Source organism: Euprymna scolopes, chromosome 1, assembly GCF_053919585.1.
Source record: "Euprymna scolopes isolate OS-2025 chromosome 1, ASM5391958v1, whole genome shotgun sequence".
Taxonomy (NCBI): Eukaryota; Metazoa; Mollusca; class Cephalopoda; order Sepiida; family Sepiolidae; genus Euprymna; species Euprymna scolopes.
The window spans coordinates 131,996,900-132,021,493 of record NC_136482.1 but is presented as its reverse complement, the minus strand read 5'-3'; the positions used below and the strand labels follow the sequence as shown (position 1 = coordinate 132,021,493).

The following is a 24,594-nucleotide window of genomic DNA, read 5'->3' as shown; positions in this document are numbered from 1 at the left end:
ATACAAATATCTGTGCGTGGGTCGTCAAGCTAATCAAGAACCTTGATTCCAGTAAAGCAACTGGCCCTGACGGTATTCCAGTTATAGTGCTGAAAAAGCTCCAACCAGAACTTGCCACCATACTTACAAAACTGTTTAAGCGTTGCCTTAAGGAGAAGTGCTTTCCAACACCCTGGAAAACCTCATCAGTATGCCCTGTATTTATGAATTCAGGTGAAAAGTCATCTCCCTCTCAGTACAGACCAATAAGTCTCCTGTGTGTCATGATTAAGTTGTTGGAATCCATATTAAATAAAATAGTAGTCAACCACCTCAACAGAAACAATCTTCTTAGTTGCATGCAATATGGTTTCCGCTCTGCAAGATCTACAGCAGATGTGCTAACGGTTATATCACATAGGATTAGTGAATCTCTTGACAAAGGTTTCCTTTCTAGGGCAATTGCTCTTGACATATCGAAGGCCTTCGATAAGGTATGCCATAAGTGCCTACTTCACAAGATTTCCAGCTACGGTACTAGTGAAAATGTTTTCTCAATCATTAAATCATTTCTCTCTGATAGATTCATAAGAGTCGTGGTTGATGGGTAGAAATCAGAGGCCCACAGTATAAATGTTGGAGTCCCTCAGGGGGTCCATCCTGGGCCCAACTCTCTTCCTGATCTACATCAGTGATCTTCCAAAACACATACTTAAATCATTCGTTCACTTCTATGCTGATGACACGACCATCTATGGCAACACATCAAAGGCCGTAAATGACAATGTCCTCTCTAATTCTCTCTCATCTGATCTTGAGCGCATGGTACAATGGGGGAAGAGGTGGCTAGTCACTTTTAATGCATCTAAAACCAAGATTCTATCTTTACATCATCAACGTTCTGATCCCCATCTGGCATCAATTGAAATGGATGGCTCTCGTCTTGGGGAGGCTCCATGTTTTGACAAGCTTCTAGGTTTTACCTTTACTCCTGATCTGAAATGGAACACGTACATCAAATCTGGTTCCAAGGACGCTGGGAAAATGGTAGATCCTTCTACCGCTCCAGATGATATCTCATTACTGATGCAATTCTCTATCTGTATAAAAGCCAAGTACGTCCAAGGATGGAGTACTGCTGCCACATCTGGGCAGGAGCTGCTAAAAACAGCCTATCCTGCCTTGACAGAGTACAAAATAGACTTCGTGGTTTGGTGGGGGATGCCCCTTTCTCTTCCCTGCAGCCTCTCTCCCACAGAAGAGACGTTGTGAGCCTGTCTTTGTTTTATCGTTATTTCCATGGGAAGTGCTCGTCTGAGCTCCAATCTCTCGTCCCCCCTCGCCAATCTTTCACGAGAAACACTCGTCTGGCTGAAACTACTGTCAATAATTTCCCCACTCTTTATCTGTGCCTAAATCCAAACGTAGATTTCATGAGCAGAGCTTCTTTCTCAGAAGTGCACGATTGTGGAACTCTCTTCCGTTCGGCTGTTTCCCACCTGACTACAACTTGGATGTCTTCAAATCCAACATAAACAAATTCCTGACAAACCGCCCCCTTAAGTAAGAGACTCTATCAAATCTCCAATACTAATGATTACTACAATACTATCTCATTGATTACTGTACACGCAATAACCCTTTTTTTACATAGGCGTCACCACTTATCAAGGCCGATCGGCCACTCAAGGATAAGGGTTAAAGAGTGTAGAGTAGTCAAAAGGACAATATAGTAATCAATAGTAATGGAGGTTCGGTAAATTTGTTAACTTAAGTGGAACGGCTCATCAGAAACTTGTTACGTTGGACTTGAAGACAACCATATTATAGACAGCTGGAAAGCAGGAAAACGGAAGACAATTCAACAGGCGTGCAGTTCTAAGAAAGAAGCTTTGATCATGGAATCTATGTTTAGGTTTAGGCACAGATAAAGAGTGGGGAAAATTATTGATAATGTTTTCAGCTAATCTAGTGTTTCTTGAGGGGGGGACCATAGATTGAAGCTCAGTCGAACACTTTCCATGAAAATAAAGATAAAGCAGAGACAAACTCGCAACATCTCTTCTGTGAAATAGAGGTTACAGCGAAGAGAAAAGGGACATCTCCCACCAGGCCACGAAGTCTATTTTGAACCCTATCAAGGCAGGACAAGTTCTTTCTAGCAGCTCCTGCCCATATGTGGCAACAGTATTCCATCCTTGGACGTATCTGGCTCTTATATAGATAGAGAATTGCATCAGCAGTGAGATATCTGCTGGATCTATAGAAGGATCCGACCATTTTTCCAGCGGCCTTGGAAACAGATTTGATGTACGTATTCTATTTAAGATCAGGAGTAAAGGTCAAGCCCAGAAGCCTGTCAAAACTTGAGGCCTCCTAAAGACGAGAGCCATTCATTTTTATTTATGCCAGATGGGGATCAGAACGTTGATGATGTAAAGATAGAAGCTTGGTTTTAGATGCATTAAAAGTAACCAGCCACTCCTTTCTCCATTGTATAACGTGATCAAGATCAGAGGAGAGAGAATCGGAGAGAACTTGGTCGTTTACTGTTTTAGATGTGCTAACATAGATGGTAGTGTCGTCAGCATAAATGTCTACAAATGATGTAAGGATGTGATTTGGAAGATCATTAATGTAGATCAGGAAAAGAGTTACCCTGAGGGACATTTATACTGTGAGCTTCTGATTTTTGCCCATCAACTACTACCCTTATGAACCTATCAGACAGAAATGATTTAATAATTGAGAAGACATTTCCAGCTATACCATAGCTAGAGATCTTGTGAAGTAAACCTTTATGCCATACCCTATCAAAGGCCTTTGATATGTCAAGAGCAATTGCCCTAGAAAGGTTGCCTCTGTCGAGAGATTCGCTAATCCTATGAGATATAACTGTAAGCACATCTGCTGTAGATCTAGTAGAACGGAATCCATATTGTGTGTCACAAAGAAGGTTATTTTTGCTGAGATGGTTGATTACTTCTGTATTTAACACAGATTCCAGCAACTTACTCATGACGCACAGGAGACTTATTGGCCTGTACGTAGAGGGGGATGAACGATCACCTGAATTCTTAAATACAGGGCATACTGATGAGATTTTCCAGGGTGATGGGAAGCAATTTTCCTTAAGACAACGTTTAAACAGTTTTGTAAGTATTGAAGTTTTTTGAGTACTATAATTGGAATACCGTCAGGGCTGGTTGCTTTACTGGAATCAAGGTTTTTGATTAGCTTGGCAACATCACATACAGATATTTGTATATCACATAGTGTGTTTTCTGATACAGGAGGAATTATTGGGGGTTGGCGGCCTTGGTCGCAAAGGGTAGAATTGGCTGCAAAGTTCTTGGCAAAGAGTTTGGCTTTGTCTGATGCTGACGAGATTAACTCAGGTCCATTGATGATAGTTGGGATAGAGCACATGCTTCTGTTCAGGATTCTGTTTGCAATTTGCCAAAACTGGTGGGAACCAAGCCGCTGCTCAGCTACTTTGGACTTGACGGACTGAGCATACAACTCTCTTGCGTTCTTTATTACTTTCTTACAATGGTTGCTGGCAGTCCTGAAAACGGCTTTAGTTTCCATACATCTATTACGTTGGAAGCAGTGGAAAAAGTGATTTCTGTGCGCAATAGCAGCAGCACATTCTGGAGAAAACGATGGCTGGCTGTTAGGTTTTTGCTGGAACTGTTTCGAAGGTATGAAATTGTGTATACCATTAACCATTCTGTCAGGTCGGATACTATAGACGACACATCCTTTTTAAACATAGAACGCAGAGGAAGATCCGATATAAATGTACGGAAGCTATCCCAGTCAGCCATAGTGTATCGATATACTGTACGGGTCTTTATAAGTGGTGACCCCCATGTAATAAAAGAGTAAAAAAAAAACGGAAAGAAACTGAAGCATATACATGCGAGTATTGTGTTTTTTTCTACAGTTCATTTCTTGCAAGTAAAGAAATTACTCGAGCTGAGATCGAAACCAAAACTTAAAGACAGTGAGTTAATTACAATAATCATTAGGCCAGCTTGGCAGGCCTTTAAAGTGTGTTGAAGCCTACTTATTCTTAACATAAGGAATGTGAACGATTTGAGCATGCACAGTCGTAAAACAGTGAAAGACGGATACAAATCCAATGTCTCCCAAGTACCAATTATTCAATTCGTACCCCTTAGCAGCATCTTTTTCGGATGAAAACAGATTAAAAAGATTTCCACTGAATTTATGTGTCCATCATATATATATATATATATATATATATATATATATATATATATATATATATATATATATATATATATTGCAGGTAGACGTTAATATGATGTGAAATGAACAATAAATTTTCTGTACTTTTACACGCTGCATTGGAAAACATATTTATTTATTTAAATTAAATTTTTAGAAACATGTAATCTGGTAGTAAACTTGAATTTTTCATAAACGTTTATATAAGAAACATCATTGTTGGGATATTTATTTACGGAATCTGCTTTGCACGTTTGTAAATCCATTGAGTATATTTTGAATGCATTACATATTAATCTATTTATATATGAAAGCTTTAATCAGTATAGTCTATTAATTAGTGAGTTTATGTTACGATATTAACAGAAATAATATGAAAAGAAAGAATATCTATTAAAAAATATACGTAACTTTTTTCTACCCTCTTGGGAGATCAAGAAATATGCTGCTCTCAACTCGAGTAATTCCTAATATAATTTTTTTAGATTTCTATATATTATAATGTTAAATATTAAAACGGACAGTAGACGCTGTATTGCTAAAAAAAGTAATAAAAAAAAACAAAACCAAAAAAAAACACGGGTCCCCCCAGACCATTTCAAATGCCACAATGGAGCTTAACGTTACTCTTCGAGGATCCTTCTCAAAGTATAACTCCAGTTTTCATTCAATCAGAAAGAGGCTGATGTTTACACATCGACGTTCAAAATAAAAATGAGTAAACTCGTTTGTGCGCACGTCGTCTGCGCATACACTCTCCTGGATGAAAACAAATAATTATATTTTGGACCATCCAGAGAACTTTCTGAATTACTTCGAAATGGTCTACCTGAGAACCATTTAAATCCGTTAAAAAGCCACATCTTTCTTTAATAAACTTGTAGAACCCAGTTGACCTGAGTCTACGGATTGATGTCGCTGTGCGCCCCTGTGTTGGGTTCCTATGTATGCAACATCTCTCTTCACCCATACACACACGAGCATTACAAAACACACACATACACACACAACTCCTTGACTCATTATCGTTTGCCAATCTGTATAAACTTTAATCATTGAAATATTTCCAATATTTCTCACTGAACTTCTTTCTAATACGAGATCAAATGAACATGGACTCTTGTAAACAACTCTCAATGAATTATGATTTATATAAATGAGCAGAAAAGTTTTGATTACGATTTGTCTGACCCCTGTAACGCAGGACTAATCGATTCATACTTCTTCAATTGTAATCGATTCAGACTTCTTCTATTCAGCTAATGAATCTCCGTTGTTTTAATTTTTTTTTTTAATAGTCACGGACATTTTATGCTTTTCCTATTACTGTGATGTGTGGTTATTCTAAATATTTAAGAAAAGGAGGAATTTGTGATACAATACATAGCTTATGCATCATGATTATTTTGGACTCCATTAAAAGGGAATTTTTTGTCGTTGAGAGACAATGCAGTTATTGCATTACGTTATTAAAATATATTAATTTCTTTTACTGAAATACGTAGATTTTTTCGCCTTCTGTAGAAATAAACCCCACAAACAAACAAACATTGTAAATAACGTCCAAAGGGATGCTATTGAACAAAACGCTACGCTATGAGACGCTATTGATAAAACCGTCATAACTTACATGCTAAGACACTGGCTAAAAAGGGGATCGCTCCACTATAAACAGGAAAAATAATAATGGCTATGCAAGAGTAGCCTGTATGATTAATTCTTTTAAAAAGATGAGTGGTCTACGCAATGACAAATGCAGGTTCTGCCACACAGAAGTAAAAAGTGTGAACCGTCTGACATCCAACTGTAAAGTTCTGCTGGAGGGCGGCTACTATACAATGTAACACAATGGAGTGTATAAATATGTCAACTGAACGATCTGTAAGCAGTTGAATATTGAATGAAGCAGTAAGTCCTGGGAATATATACTAGAAAAAATAGTTGGAAATAAGGCATACACTATCTACTATATCTCTGCAATTCTTATAGTTACGTACCTAGAAAACGGAGGTATTAAACTTAACATAATGATATCGGATAAGGAGAAAGTAGCAACCTTATAATAAGTTAATATTTCCAATGATGCTGAATTAAACAGAGATGAGACAGAAAAGATAATGAAATACCAAGATCTTATGTACGACATGAAACGAAACTGATCATTCCAGTAATTATAGGAGTAACTGGACTTATGAAAAATAATTTCGAAACTATCTGGTAAATATGTCGGGTGAACCAAGTGCAAGAAAGATTCAAACAATTGCACTTAAACGGACGGTTAGAATCTTAAAAAGGTATCTCGGTTGGAATATATGAGAGAGTGAGTGAATATTTGACATCTGGTAGGATGTCCCATCCCTAATTTGAACAAACTGATAATAAATTGAATCTAAATGCTAAGAGAGGTTATTGTTAAAAACTGTCATAAATAACGACGCTATTAGTGAAAAACGCACGATTACCATGCTAAGAAGCGCTGTTGATAAAAAAGATGCCATAATAAACGAGTAAAGAGACCCCATTGATAAAAATATATTTAACGCGTAGAGAGATGTTATTAATAAAAGCGTTATATTAAACATGTAGAGATATCTTATTGATAAAAACGTTATATTTAACGTGTAGAGATATGTTATTGATAAAAGAGTTATATTTAACGTGTGTTACATGATAAAGGGCTGGCCCCTTTTCATGTAAGTAAAAAAATAGGGAATTAGTTAAATGTAAATATGAAATAGGATAGTCAAGGATTCGAATTTGCGAAGCTAGATTTGAAATTGAAAATTCCAATCATAAGTTAAAATAAATACAGCATGTTATTGAAATAAGGAATTGCAATTGTTTAGCTTACATATCTGTATAAGAAAAAGGAATGTAATAATGAAATTTGTTTCTGTTACGGAATTTAATCGTCAATTGAAATTGTAAGCATATTTTGTAAAAATGTTATTTGAGAATAGGTTACTGAACTCGGGGTCATGTCAAGTTTGGCAACGTGATGCATGTCATGCAAAGTGCTTTATGAACACATGTTTAATCATGCGATGACGTGACGAGTTCTCAATATAGGAAAGAGTTCGAAGTTAGTTAGAGAGAGTTAGATCAGTCAGATCAGAGGAGCAGAGAGGTTCAGACCGATTCTCGGCACCCTCTGGAAGCGAGGAGGGTTTTAGAAATAACCATGTAAAGAAACTTTGAATTCCTCACGCGAAATCATGGACCGGTCATTAATAAAGGACGTCATCATCTTTGTGTATCTGCGTCTTCTGTGTTCATCATTACAACGAGAGAGGTAACGTGTTTTTATTATATGCACAACTGTCAAAACGTAAATGTCAAACGCACTATCTCTCAAGATATTCATAAATCTCCTCTCATTGAATTGTTTCTCTTGTAGTAACATGTACACTGTCTATTATATATATACAGAATTGTCTCTCTCTTTATATGTACTCTGTCTCTATATCTCACCAATGTCTCCATCTCTTACAACATGAACATCTTAAGACATATGAACGCTCAACACACTAAGATTCTTCCTAAGTCTGTCTCTAAGACTCTAGCATCTCACAAAAAAGAGCACTAAATAAGAACTCACTTAACATACGCACGTATTTTGTACCGTTCTAAAAATACAACCGAGTATATAACACGTGTAGAGAGACTTTATTGATAAAAACGTTATATTAAACGTGTAGAGAGACTTTATTGATAAAAGCGTTACATTAAAAGTGTACAGAGACTTTATTGATAAAAGCGTGCTATTTAATGTGTAGGAAGACGTTTTATTGATAAGAGTGGTATATAAAACGTGTCCATCCATAGCTTTGAGCCCCTAAGGGTCATAGGCCATCTACAACTATGTATATGCTTTTGTAGCGACTGAGTTCTTTTTACGGGGTGAAAGTGCTGGCCCTATGCCCAACCTTCCCAAAAGGTACATACAACGCCTAGCCTTCCCAAATGGTCACCCATCTGGTACTGGCCAGGCCCAACATTGATTAACTTCGGTGATCTGGCGAGAACCGGTGTGTCAACGTGATTGTGCCGTACATATAAAACGTGTAGAGAGACGTTATTGATAAAAACGTTGTTTAACGCGTAGAGAAGGCTAATAATAAGTTTTGATATAAGTGCAAAGCATGTATTGAAACACACTTTAAACCATGTGCATTCTTCTTTAATTATTTTTTCATGCAAACGACAATACTTTGACGTTGTCTATTTTTCTTTCGGATTTAACTAAAATATAAACGAATTCTTATTCAATGATGATCAATTATCAAAGGAATTTCTCAGTAGTTTCTAAACATTTGTAACATATGCTTCATTATTTTCTGTAGAATAATGTCAAACGTTTTGCATTAAATAAACGACCACCAAAACCATGACTTCACTTCTGTGGAACGAAAGTGTTTCGTGTAATGGCGAAATTCTGCCTGGCTAGATTTTATCAAGGCAATCACTTCTGTTACTTACGAGCGTTCTTAATTTTCCATAAAAGGTGGGCTAGTCCTCAGAGATAGATAGATAGATAGAGAGAGAGAGAGAGAGAGAGAGAGAAAGAGAGAGAGAGGGAGAGAAAGGGGCACACACTCAGACATACACCAGTATATAGCCGCATACATAATGAATACACACACAATACTACCTGATAAATATACAAAATAAATTAAGTGTAAGAGAAATGCAAGCACTAGTTTTTAAAGAGACGCATAGAATCCTAAAAAGATGTTTCGGTTGGAGTAATTGAAACGGTGGGTGAATACCTGAAACCCGATAGTACGCTACTACTCCTAGCAAAAACAAAAACAAAACAAACCAAAAAACGTTCAAACAAACAAAACACACGCACACTAGAATACAAGGTGACAAATAGATACAAAAACATATAGATAGAGCACATTCACAAAGGGTCATACACATTGATAGACACGCACATACGCACATATACAGACAACATGTTATTTTAGTTATCAGCTCACGGGAGTAACGTGCAGTAGCACACATACACAGACAATCCCACACAAAGAGTAACACAGATAAACACATGTACACACACGCAACCACAGGTATAAACAAATAACATGTGCTGCTTCAGCTATTATCTCAGGGGAACGACAACAACAGCAACAACAACCAATATGCCATATCTGTTGCGATATGTTTATGATTGGCAAGCTAAATAAATGTCACTGCATTTTAATTGACCTTAAAGGCTCTAAAATTTACTTTCATACAAAAAAAAAAAAAAAAATTCAAAACATTTTAAAAATTTTCTTTTCTGTGACGTCTTTCTCATAGGAACAGACGTTTGCTCCATTGTTATTTTCTTGACAGGTACTTGACTGAGATTCACCCCATGCTCCCCGTCCCTGTAAGGCATTCACGGCAATCATCCACCTAGCGATAACCTCCACGAGCAATTTCCCTGACTCTATCTGTACCTTAAACTAAACGAAAATTGCATGAGTAGATATTTTTTCAGAACTGCTCCTCTTGGCAAATAGCAAACAGAATCCTGAGCAGAAGCGTGTACTCTATCTCAACCATCATCAATGGACCTGAGGTAATCTCGGCAGCATCAGACAAAGCCAAACTCTTTTGCAGCTAATTCTACTCTTTAGGAACAAGGCTGTCAACCCCCAGCATTTCTTTGTGTATCTGAAAACACGCTATATGACATACAAATATCTGTAAGCTAATCAAAAACCTTGATTCCAGTAAGGCAACTGGCCCTGACTGCATTCCGATTATAGTGCTCAAAAAGATTCATCTAGAACTAGCGCCCATACTTACAAATTTATTTAAGCGTTGTCTTAAAGAAAAATGCTTCCGAACACAATGGAAAATCTCAGCCGTATGTCCTGTATTTTAGAATTCAGGTGATCATTCATCTCCCTCTCAGTACAGGCCAATAAGTCTCCTGTGCGTCATGAGTAAGTTGTGGTAAATAGAGAAGTAGTCAACCATCTCATCAAAATTAACCTTCTTAGTGACACTCAATATGGTTTCCGTTCTGCTAGATCTACAACAGTCTTGCTTACAGTCCTATCTCATAGGATTAGCGAATCTCTCGACGGAGGCTTCCTCTCTAGGGTAATCCAGAATGTGCTGCTGCCATTGCGCACAGAAATCACTTTTTCCACTGCTTCAAACGTAATAGATGTATGGAAACTAAAGCCGTTTTCAGGACTGCCAGCAACCATTGTAAGAAAGTAATAAGGAACGCAAGAGTGTTGTATGCTCAATCTGTTAAGTCCAAAGTAGCTGAGCAGCGGCTTGGTTCCCACCAGTTTTGGCAAATAGCAAACAGAATCCTGAACAGAAGCGTGTGCTCCATCCCAACTATTATCAATGGACCTGAGGTAATCTCGTCAGCATCTGACAAAGCCAAACTCTTTGTCAAGAACTTTGCAGCTAATTCTACCCTTTGTGACCAAGACCGCCAACCCCCAATATTTCCTCCTGTATCAGAAAACACGCTATGTGATATACGTATATCTGTATGTGATGTTGCGAAGCTAATCAAAAACCTTGATTCGAGTAAAGCAACTGGCCCTGACGGTATTCCAATTATAGTACTCAAAAAACTTCAACCTGAATTAGCGCCCATACTTACAAAACTGTTTAAACGTTGTCTTAAGGAGAATAGTTTCCCATCTCCCTGGAAAATCTCATCAGTATGCCCTGTATTTAAGAATTCAGGTGATCGCTCATCCCCCTCTCAGTACAGGCCAATAAGTCTCCTGTGCGTCATGAGTAAGTTGCTAGAATCTGTGTTAAATACTGAAGTAATCAAACATCTCAACAAAAATGACCTTCTTAGTGACACTCAATATGGTTTCCGTTCTGCTAGATCTACAGCAGATGTCCTTACAGTTATATCGCATAGGATTAGCAAATCTCTCGACGGTGGCAATCTTTCTAGGGCAATTGCTCTTGACATATCTAAAGCCTTTGATAGGGTATGGCATAAAGGTTTACTTCATAAGATCGCTAGCTATGGTATAGCTGGAAAAGTCTTCTCAATTATTAAATCATTTCTCTCTGATAGGTTCATAAGAGTAGTAGTTGAGGGGCAAAAATCAGAAGCTCACAGTATTAATGCCGGTGTCCCTCAGGGATCCATCCTGGGCCCAACTCTTTTCCTGATCTACATTAATGATCTTCCAAATCATATCCTTACATCATTTGTAGACATTTATGCTGACGACACTACCATTTATGGTAGCACATCTAAGACAGTAAACGACCAAGTTCTCTCCAATTCTCTCTCCTCTGATCTTGAGCACGTAGTACAATGGGGAAAGGAGTGGCTGGTTACTTTTAATGCATCTAAAACCAAGCTTCTCTCTTTACATCATCAACATTCTAATTCACATTTGTCATCAATTGAAATGAATGGCTCTCGTCTTCAGGAGGCCTCAAGTTTTGACAAGCTTCTGGGCTTGACCATTACTCCTGATCTTAAATGGAACACGTATATCAAATCTGTTGCCAAGGCCGCTGGAAAAATGGTGGGATCTTTCTACCGATCCAGTAGATATCTCACTGCTGATGCTATTCTCTACCTATATAAGAGCCAGGTACGTCCAAGGATGGAATACTGTTGCCACATCTGGGCAGGAGCTGCTAGAAAGGACTTGTCCTGCCTTGATAGAGTTCAAAATAGACTTCGTAGCCTCGTAGGAGATGTCCTTTTCTCCTCCTTGCAACCTCTATCTCACAGAAGAGATGTTGCGAGTTTGTCTCTGATGTATCGTTATTTTCATGGAAAGTGTTCAACTGAGCTTCAATCTATGGTCCCCCCTCGCCAAACTTTCACAAGAAACACTCGTCTAGCTGTAAACACTATCAATAATTTCCCCCACTCTTTATCTGTGCCTAAACCTAAACGTAGATTCCATGAACAAAGCTTCTTTCTTAGAACTGCACGCCTGTGGAATTGTCTTCCGTTTTCCTGCTTTCCGGCTGACTACAATATGGTTGTGTTCAAGTCTAAAGTAAATAAGTTCTTGATGAGCCGTTCCATATAAGTTATCAAATTTACCAAATTTTCATTACTAATGATTACTATATTGACCAATTTCTACTGTACACTCTTTAACCCTTATCCTTGAGTGGCCTCTGGGCCTTGATAATGTGGTGACGCCTTTGTAAAAAAAAAAAAAAAAAAAAAAATTGCTCTTGACATATAAAAAGGCCTTTGATAATGTATGACATAAAGGTCTACTTCACAACACCTCCAGCTATTGTATAGCTGGAAATGTCTTCTCAATTATTAAATCATTTCTCTCTGATAGGTTCATAAGAGTAGTGATTAATGGGCAGAAATCAGAAGTTTTCAGTATTAATGTTGAAGTCTCTCAGGGGTCCATCCTGGGCCTAACTCTCTTCCTGATCTACATTAATGATATTCCAAATCACATCCTTACATCATTCGTAAATATTTATGTTGATGACACTACCATCTATTGTAGCACATCTAAGACCGTAAACGACCCAGTTCTCTCTCCTCTGATCTTGAGTATGTGGTGCAGCGGGAAAGCAGGTGGCTGGCTAATTTTAATGCATCTAAAACCAAGCTTCTATCTTTACATCATCAGCGCTCTGATGCCCATCTGGCATCAATTGAAATGGATGGCTCTCATCTTGGGGAAGCTTCATGTTTTGACAAGCTTCTTGGCTTGACCTTTACTCCCGACCTGAAATGGAACACATATATCAAATCCATCGCTTAGGCCGCTGGAAAAATGGTGGGATCCTTCTACTGCTCTAGTAGATCTCTCACTCCTGATGCAATTCTCTACCTATATAAAAGTCAGGTACGGCCAATTATAGAGTTTCCACATCTGGGCTGGAGCTGCTAGAAGCAGCTTATCCTGCCTTGAAAGAGTTCAAAATAGACTTCGTAGCTTAGAGAGGGATGCCATTTTCTCTTCCCTGCAACCTCTTTCCCACAGAAGAGTGGTTGCTAGCCTGTCTTTGCTTTATCCTTCTTTCCATGGCAGGCACTCGTCTGAGCTTCAATCTATGCCCCCCGCCAAACTTTCACGTAAAACACTCGCATAGTCAGAACCACTATCAATAGTTTCCCACACTCTTTATCTGTGCCCAAACCTAACTGTAGATTCCATGACAAAGCTTCTTTCTTAGAACTTCACGTCTGTGTAACTCTCTTCCATTGGCCTGCTTTCCAGCTGACTGCAGTCCGATAGTCTTCAAGTCCAACGTAAACAAGTTCTTGATGAACCGTCTCCTAAGTAATCCAACTTACAAAAATTCTACTACTTATCTTTACTACGCTATAATCATATTAACTAATGTATACCAATTAACACTTATCCTCGAGTGGCCTCCGGGCCTTGATAAGTGGTGATTTCGGTATAAAAAAAAGAAAACAAAAACAACAAAATCAAAGTGTAGTAGCTGTTCTAATGCTGCACTTTAATTTTTTGTTCTCGGTTAGTGGAATAGAAATCCTTCACGACTAAGACTATTTTTATTTTCGTCCCCCCCCCACATTAAAATCTGACCTTGATGTCTTGAGGAGACAAGTAAATAGGAACTCTATGCTCTCCCTCCTGAAAGGCATTCACAGCGAGCACCCGCCTCGCTAGAACCTCTACCAACAATTTCCCTAACTCTATCTGTGTCTTAAACTAAACGAAAATTACATGAGCAGAGATTTTTTCTTGAACTGCTCGTCTGTGGAACAGACCAGATAACTATAACATCATCATTTTCAAGTTCAACGTAAACAAGTTCTTGATGAGCTGTCCTCTAAAATAAATTAACTCATCTAATTTCCGTTATCACCGATCATCTTGGTGTTGTCTCATCTGACACCCATTAATAATTATCCTTAAATGGCCCCCAGGCCTTGATAAGCGGTGACTCTATGGTATTAGAATTAGATTTTAATAGTGGACAGGCTAAAAATTGCTTAACTTCGGTAATCTGACACAAATTGGTATGTAAACTTGATTATGCCGTATCGACCCAAGAAAATGGCAATATATATTGGGGCGAATGTAAAAGCTTATATATAAAACTTATATGATATATAATATCATATGCAATGAAATATATCTATAATATATATATATATATAATATATATAATATATATATAAATATATATATATAATATAATACATATAATATATATGATGCAATATATATAATACATATAATATAATATATATAATATATAATGTAATATATATATATATATCTAATGTAATATATATTATATATATAATAAATTATATATATTATATATATTTCAATATATATAATGTAATATATATAATACATAAAATGTAATATATACAATATATAATGTAATATATATATATAATATATATAATACATATAATGCAATACATATAATATATATATATATATAATGTAATATATATATAATATATATGTAATATATATATATAATATATATGTAATATATATATGATATATATATATATTTAATATCATTATATTTATATATAATATATTATATATATCCGCGCCGAGTCGCAGAAATTTCCAGTTTGTATCTAGGGGCGTATTAATTCATTGGGAGAGATTCACCCCCAGTCTTCGTTAAGACATATATCTAGGAGAAGGAATTTCTTATGTAAAAACCTGCAGTTTATTGTATAATTTGCCCCGTGCTAGCCCTCTGCACAGACAAAGGTTAGAAGTAATACCAAAAAGTTCTACACAAAACTTTCACTACTATAAATAAATCATTTATGTAGATTTTGAGCAACTTAATGGTTGTAGCGGAAGCTCATACGTCGAAATCGACGGGAGGATCCTTTTTTACATATATAATACATTATATATGTAATATATATAAGTAATATATTATGTATATTTTATATATATAATATATTATATAACATATAAATAATATATATATATATAATATACATAATATTATATAACATATAATATATATAATATAATATAATTTTTATAATATATATATAATATATAATATATAATATAACATATAATATAACATATAATATAACACATATAATATTTTAAATATATAATATTATATAATACCCTAGTGGAGAGTGCGGGGCTTTGACTGAGCGTAAAATACGTTCGGTATCATATTTGAATTTGTCCAGATTTCATATATAATATTATAGAGTCATGATTTCAAAAGTAAAAAAAAAAAAAGTGTGTGGGTGCCATCAGCTAGAATCGAAACCGAAACTAGATTATTCAAATTATATAAATAATAGGAATTTTTGTTGCTTAAAGCATATCGGGTCTTTGCTTATTGGACGATCCAATTTTTGGTAAAAAATGTGTTTAAAATTTGGTAACACACTTACGGACATAAAATTCCTTAGCGTATAGTTATACAGATCATTTAATTTCTTACTATCCCGATTTTAAATTTTATCGTATCCAAATAGTAACTTATCCCTAACAAATTGTATACAATGATTTTTTTACATATAGTACCTGGACATTAAATAGCTCTGTAAGGGGTTGATATGACGTGAAACAGAAAACTAAACCAATCCTAAAGTTGTATACTCGAAGATTCTATTGGAATGAAAAAAAAAAAAAAAACAAAACAAAACAAAAAAGAAAAAAAAAATTACACGAAGCATCATGTTCCGATGTTTTTTTTTTTTTTTGCTTTTTGTTTACCAGTTTGATTATTTTGTGTACAATTCTTTCTAGGATAATAATGTTTGTCCGTCAGAATGACAAAGACCATCTGATCATCCTAGGAATGAAGAATGACGTTTAAAGTGAAGCTGGTTTGTGCAGAGACAGCCTAACTCTCTCGTCTCAAACAGCCTGATTCAGCGGTAGGACAAGTTTGAGACAGCTGGAGGCCAGGTGAATTGCATGGGCCGTCGTATTGCTGATGTCATCATGTATAAAATGCGTAGTATTCCCAAATAGTTACCCGTCTAATACTTTCCAAGCCTAACGTTGCTTAACTTTGGTAATCTAACAAGAATTGGTGTGTCAACGTAATTAGGCCGGACAATAAGGTATGAATAGGAGGGACCATACAAAGGTCGCCAACAAACGGAAAGGTTGCTATGGAAACGACTGAATTCGAACTTAGCATACCCAGATAGCCTGTCCATGTCGTTATGTACTTCACCACTGCAAACCCTACAAAACGAAATCAAATGCTTACTGCAAGAAAAATAATTTAAATACTTGGCCTTTTTTGACTAGAAGTAATGCGTAGTACTTGTTCTGAAAGGACGCATGATTTTTGTTTTTGTCTTCGACCATATTTATTTAGACTGAGTCACTTTTTGTTCCAATCCAAACTTTAAAAAGTTTACCCACGTTAAAAAAAAAACGAATTTTTCCAACTCTTTGCTTGTAAGGCGACACATAAATAGAAAAAAAAACCCCACTAACGTTAAGTCTAAATACAAGTTAATAATAGACTTATTAAAATCAATTAATGTATATAAACATTATTGTGGTTTGGTTTTAATTGACATTCTTAACCGCTTTTCTATATAATGTAGTAATTCAATATATAACCTGTATGCTTTCTAAGGTGGGGTTCCTTGCAATTTCGGGCGTGGCTTTGGCTGAAAATCAGACGTTCTAGCTACGGGAAGCTTTCCTACCAAGCAGTATAAACCAAAAAATTATAAAGTTCAGTGCATGATGTCTGAAATCTCTTACCTGTAGACGAATAGTTGGACTAGGACATTTCTAAACTTGTTCGTCGGAGAACCCCTAATAGATCTATAGTGCACGGATAGCTTCCGTTGTTTTATTACCGAGAAGCTTTTTGGAAATCTCTATGGATTAGTTAGCTGTGCCTACGTAGCAATATTTGATACTTTTTATCTGTAATTTGTTTTGTTATTTTAACTGTGTTGCTTTTCCAACATTATTTTTGTTCTAAAGTAATTATATTAGTAAATATAGAGTTATGTCCCTTTTTAAAGCTGGTGGTAATTTTGTTTTATTATTACAGATTTATAATTAATTTCTAATTTACATTATTTTGTTTTTAATCTTACGATTTTGGATATTGGTAACCTATATATAATATACAATATATAATGTAAATATATATATATATATATATATATATATATACATATATTATGTATAATATATATAATATATGTATAATATATACAATATATGCATAATATATATAATATATGTATAATATATATATATGATATAATATATGTATAATATATATAACTATACGTATAATGTATATAATATAATGTAATATATACATAATACCGTATAAAATATATATAATATGTATAATATAATGTATATATATTATAATATACATATATATTATAATAAACATAATATAATATTTAATATACATAATATAGTATATAATATACATAATATATAATATACATAATATATAATATACATAATATATATATATATATATATATATATATATATATATATCCATGCATAGTTACATTAGTCGTTTTAGTATTATTTATTAAAACAGTGGATTTTTCTTCTTTTTCTTTCACGTTGCAATAATGAAAGCAATTAAATAAAACAACAATGACTTCCATTATTTGCTCTAAGATTATGTTTATTTTTTCAGCAAATTACAGCAAGTACATTTTCCTCTTTCCAACCTGTGTAAGTGTAATCACACATAAAAAATAAGCGTCCGATGAGACTGAACTCAAAAGCGGCTAAACCGATCATTCTTTAATGTCACTTTTTCATCACATGAATGACATTCTGATTGGAAAAAAACTTATGGAAGTTTTATATGCATGTCGCTCTTCGCCATGGTGTCGTTCTATTATCTCCTTATATCTGAACACATACGAGATATGCATATATATATATATATATATATATATATATATATATATATATATATATATATATATATATATATATATATATATATATAACTACTTCATTTACTCACATAGAATTAATATACGAAAGTATAAATTTATGCGTAAACTTTAAGTATTTACTTCACAAGTGCTCAATACGTAGGTAGAGCTAGTTAGTAATTTATAAAATAATATGGTGGATACTAGAAAGCTGATTGGCTTACTAAAATCTCAATAGAAGATGTGTATATAAAAACGACAAACAACCACAATTCGCGCATAAGCCTGAAGAATCCTAGAGTGGATGAAACGCGGAATATTCAGTGTAGCTTAATCGCCATATATATTTTATATATTAATATATATATATATATATATATGTATATATATATATATATATATATATATGTATATATATACAGTTGTGCCCGATATTATTCATACCCCCCCCCTTGAAAATTGAGTTTATTAGGTGTAACTTTGTTAGAATTTATTGTTTACGTCCATATTGATACATATTCTTAATAAACCTCTTCTGATCATTTTCGTCATTTTAAAATCTCGGGATACTTGTAATAAAAGAAATATACAGCTATTTATAAAATCTGCAATGTTAAAAAATAATCATAACCCCTTATTTTTTCAGTATTAATCGAGTTTCTGACTGTTTGTTTCCTGCTTGATTCTTATTTTGAATGCTTTTATACAACCTTTGATTAATTTCATTTCGTTTTTTGCATTTTTCAGAAATTAAAATGATATCAACTGAAAACCAATAAAAGAATAAAAATTATTAGAATGGGGAAGAAAAAAGAGCTTAGTAATGATCTTAGGACTAAAATTGCGAATTCACATAAGGATGGTTTAGGTTAAAAGTCAATTTCCAAGAAATTTGAGGTCCCTACAGCAACAGTACAGAGCATCATCAAAAAATTCCAGAGCCACCACACAACGAACAACTTGATTGGTAGAGGAAGGAAAAGGAAACTGTCTGCTAGAGCCACCAGGAATATTGTAAGAAGTGTTAATGCAAATCCAACCACCACTACTAAGGACATTTTAGAAAATCTGGAGTCTTCTGGCATAAAAATATCAAGGCAAACATTGCAAAGGACTCTGCATGAAAATGGTCTGAAAGGAAGAAGACCAAGAAGGACTCCATTGCACACCGGAAAACACCTTGCAGCACGTCTAAAGTTTACTAGGAACCATGTGAATTCTCCAGAGTCCGTTTTCTCAAGTATTTTGTGGACTCACGAAATAAAAATTGAATTGTTTGGCCATATGGATGCTTCTTACGTTTGGAGGAAGAAAGGAGAAGCTTACAACCCAAAGAACACCATACCCACGGTGAAACATGGTGGTGGTAGCCTAATGTTTTGGGGCTCCTTTTCAGCTAGTGGTCCAGGTAGTTTGGTCAAGATAGATGGAACCATGAAGAAGGAGTAATATTTGGAGATACTCCAGAAAAACATTAGACAGGATGCGGAGAAGCTCCATTTAGGACCAAACTGGGTCCTTCAACAGGATAATGATCCAAAACATACTGCCAAAATAGTCAAGAAATGGTTTGAGGATAATCAAATTAATGTTTTGGAATGGCCTAGCCAGAGTCCCGACCTGAACCCTATCGAAAACCTCTGGCACATATTGAAAACTGAGGTTAAAAAGCGGAAACCTAGAAATTTGAGGGATTTGGAGAACTACTGCATTGAAGAATGGTCAAAAATCAGTGTTGATGCTTGTAAAAACCTTGTTGATAAATATCCAAAACGGTTACAGGCAGTTATTAAGAATAAAGGGCATGCTATTGACTATTAGTAAGAGAGGTATGAATAATTTTGAACTAGTGCCATTATTGTTTTTCTTTGTATAATGTTTCAAACTTGCATAATTTATTTATTTGTTGAGTTTAAATTAAATGCTTATGCTTGATTTATTGTTTGAAATCCCTTTAATATTGTCTACCTTCTGGTTTGAGCAATAATCTTATAGAAATCTCAAAGATCCGAGGGGTATGAATAATATCGGGCACAAGTGTATATATATATATATATATATATATATATATATATATATATATATATATATATATATATATATATAAAAGGTGTACATGTATATGCAGGGCGTGGTAATAAAACCTCCCATTTGTCACGCGGCAAACTTCCAATAAACAATGGTATCTTTATATATCTTATGTGTCATTTTTTAGCATCCTTTATGCTATCGTCATAATGTAGTTATTGTGTACACATCGGATAGATCAACGAAAAATTTTCTTGGGGATTTGATCTCTTCTTACGAGTTCAAACTGGATTTTCTGCATACTTGATCTTTTTTATATGATCTACACGAGACGAGAATACGTCTTCGGCAGTCAGTCCGAATGAGCCTTGGTCATTTTTTAATAGGTGATGACCTTGTATCTGTTGGGCTTATGTATGATTCTTTGCTGTTTATTATGCGCAACTCCCATGCTTTATGTTTTCTGTTTGAGAAGAAGTTTATTGCTGATCCTCTGAGGGGCCTCTACCAGGGAATGCCGACGGAGCTTCATTTGTCGCCCAGAGTGAACACACCTCTTGTGTGCTGATTTATCAGTTCACACCTTTTGACACTATGTCACATCTCTCCGCGGTGAGAGGGAACGTAAAATTTACTACCGGAAATAGCCCATCTGTTTAATGGAAAACTTCGAAAATCGTCATCGACTATTAAACATAACAGAGGAAATCATTTTCAAATTAATCACCCTTTTTTAAACAATATTAAAACGAATTCTTTGTCAGCCTATTAAAAGCAGAAAGTTTTTTTTTTTTGTAACACTAAGTGTTGGATACTCTCTTCATCAAAAGGAAGGAATTGTCGTGGGGGTTTGTGATAATCCTCTAGAAACTTCCATGGCTAGATCGTTATGATGTGCTCTTTTGCTGTTTGATAATGAATTCTGGTTTAGGTGAGTGACTGGATTTTTTCTAATTACAATTATTAAAAAAACTCAGTCGATTTGACACTAGATATTTTTCTCTTTATTATATTTCTCTTATTCCTCGCAACAACCAATTCACATGTCAAATATAGTGCAATTATTTTGAGTATTTATAGAGCCTCTAAGTGGCGAATATATAGTTAGGCAGACAATAATGTTTGATTATGAATAGAAATTATGTACTTTTCTCTGGCCAATACTATTTATTTTTTTAAAAATATTATTTAACTTTATTTTTTTAATTATAATCAGACACTTCTTTTAATTGAAAGTCGCTAAAATGCAATTTTTAACAATGTAAATATCGCATCTAACTACCATTTTTTTTTCTTACCATTAATCGTGAAATGCAATCTTCAGATGCCTTAAGGGAAATCTTCAGTGATGCACTGTCCTCATTGCCGATTTCGGGTTTTGCATGATATCAGCTCAGATAGCAACTCGACCTGACTCAGATTGTCTCATTGACAGCTATTATTACGTGTGCCGACATTGCAAAAAAAAAAAAAAAAAAAAAAAATCGTGTTCTGAAAATCTACAGTCTTGTTTTTAACGACACTTTAGCAAACATCAGCCAACGAGCTTAAATAAACTTATAGCTGTGAAGGATACGAACACAAAAACTCAAAGTCACGTCTGAGTTTGTTCTTCACCCCATTTCCTACTAAATTATTTTCCAGGGCTCTGCTTTTTTAAACAAGATCCATTCGGACGCAGCTATAACTTTATTCATTATTTTTATTACCAGTGCGCTGCATAGTAATTTTATACTAACTGTTGAAATTGATGTATATGAATAATAATCTAACTGTCGGTGTTATTAACTCAGTTAGAATAATAAATGTTGTTTTTAGTATAATCTTAAGAATAAAATGTTTATTTCGCCAATGCAAGCATCCGAAGTGATAATACGATAAATAAACTAGGTAAGTTAAAGACAACTGCCAAAACGTTTTTGGCATGCAACTCAATGGGAAAGGAAAATATTACTTATCTTTTTAATCATTTTTCTTGGCCACATTAAAAATAGTTCTCTTCGACTAAACCAGAAGAAATGCCAAGATCCGATGCCTATCAGAAAGCCAGGCAATTTAAGGTACTTCAACCCGGTTATCAGATTTGCTTACACTTATTCAAAATATGAAGCTAATGCCGTTTATGCGGGGAGGAAATTCATTCGAGAGATGACAAAAATAAAAAAAAGACGTTTATATATTAAACTAACAAATTAACACAAATTTTGATAAAAGGTAATAACACAATTAATGGAGACATTTTATAGCAAGCGTAACTATTTCGTTCAGGTTTATTAGCATTTTATGTTTTTGAATTTTGAGATTGACGATTAATAATTCGTATTATTTCGATTATGGGGACTATTTATATACGGCACAATCACGTTGACACACCGGTTCTCGCCAGATCACCGAAGTTAAGCAACGTGGAGCCTGGACAGTACCAGATGGGTGACCATTTGGGAAGGCGAGGCGCTGTGTGTACGGCAAGGTAAAATACCAGGTTGATAAACTGGTGCGGTCTATCCTTCTCTCGAGTGTAGATGGGACTCTCTTAAGTCATGGTAGGCACCTAGTGATGGCGTCACGATAAAATAACTTTAATAGCCCTGGCGAAGCATCAAGTGTTCAGCTACAGACAAGAATTGAATTACTCCACAAACTCATTCAATCTCGGCTACGGCCGCGCTGGATGGATAGATGGATGGAGGGGATTATTGTTCACATCTCAAGCTTTATTGTCACAACGTTCTGGCCGATGAGCTAAAGACCCCGTAGCGTAACGGATAAAATGCCTGGTAAAATTCAGTTGTAAGTGACACTCATCTGTTCAATCTTCAGTGTGAACGATACTCAGAATACAATTGCCACTTACTTAAAACTTCTACTTAATCATGTCTAACAGAAGAAGAGCATGCTAGTCCCGTTGATTAAATAAAGGATTCCGTTCAGAAGTCTGTGCAGATTCCCGAATCCGATAAAATACAACTGAAAAGGTCGGAGGTTACATCAACTAAAATATTGTGAAAATATACTCGAGAGGAGAACAGTATTCTGAATAATAAAAAAATACGCATTATAAATGTATATTTTGATAACACGGAACAATTTTATGTCTCTCATAAATATAAGCAACATCCAAAGTCACATGTTTCAACATTTAAAGCATCGATGTTATTTTATCCAATCGCCATATCGACCTAGAACCTCATCCCTTCAGCCACTACTGAGTGTGAAACGTTCAACATCTTACCTGTATCGGCAAATTTGCTAGTTATTATAATGTGAAAGGATTTTTTTTACTAGTGAGTGATCACTAACAAAGGTCATAAGCCACTCAAGGATAATCAAGGTTAATCATATTGTTGATTGAATGATGAAAGGATTGGGAATGATATGTGGGTTGGGTAGAATTTGATTATTTGATAGGACAGCTCGATAGGAATTTACTGCCATAAGACATGAAAACGACCATGTTGTAGTCAGTTCGGAAGCAGCCACGGAGTGTTGTGTTCAACAGATAGGTTGTTCTGGAAAAGAAACGTTTCTAGAAAATCGTTTTCTTTTTTATCTACTAAAAAGCAAACGGAACTTCCATGAAAACAGTTTCTTTTCAGGAACATTCCTATATGTAGAGCAAGATACTATGAGTTTACTTCCCAACTATCTACAACACCGTCGTCTCCAAGTCTAATGTGGTCAAATACTTGTTCCTCTTTGGAAACTTCTCTTAAGTAATCTTCTTTTCAGTTCGCTTATTATCTGATTGCGGCGATCATCGTCCAACTGATAATCTCTTTAACTCTTATCCTTGAGTGGTCCCATGCCTTAATAAATGATGACTGATTAATAACATAATGAGAAAAAAGATTATGTTTACTATTTTGTCAGGATTTTTTTATAGGTTTCACTAACAATTTCAAAGTGTATTAAGACATGGCCTACTTATATACATGGCCCTATAACCTACCTTTTTCACCGGTCTCAAAACAGGCCCACAAAGTGAAAGTGGTTTAACATAAACAAAATGACACCTTAGGTAATTGAAAAAAATTAAAAGGGGCGTAACTTTAAGAATTATGTTTTTTGAACTTCAATAAATAATTTATAAATTTCCTGATAATTTATTAGGACTTATTTTTATTTATAAACTTGTTTTCAACACAAAAATTCATGTTTACAGTAAAAGAAAATTATAATAATACCATAAATGATTAGTAGTCAAGAGTTATCTTGATTTTTTAAGCTCCTAAGTGTTTTTCTTTTTCTTAGAATTCCATAGTTCCTTATTATCTGCTAACGCAACGTATTAATTATATTTTAATTTAAAATTATTTGTGAAAATTTTGTTTAAAAAATGGTTAACAAATGTGTAGCATTTGGCTGTTCCAGTGGATATTCTACCAATATTGAAAAGGTTTCCAAATTTTCTTTTCCTTTCGGAAAATTAGATCTCATGGAAAAATGGATTAAATTTGTTAATCGAA

The 24,594-nt window shown here is 34.9% G+C and overlaps 1 pseudogene; it reads left to right on the top strand.

Moving 5' to 3' along the window:
• Positions 1 to 22,474: 22,474 nt before the first annotated feature.
• LOC145283780 (5S ribosomal RNA) lies at positions 22,475 to 22,591 on the top strand (annotated as a pseudogene).
• The last annotated feature ends 2,003 nt before the right edge of the window (positions 22,592 to 24,594 follow it).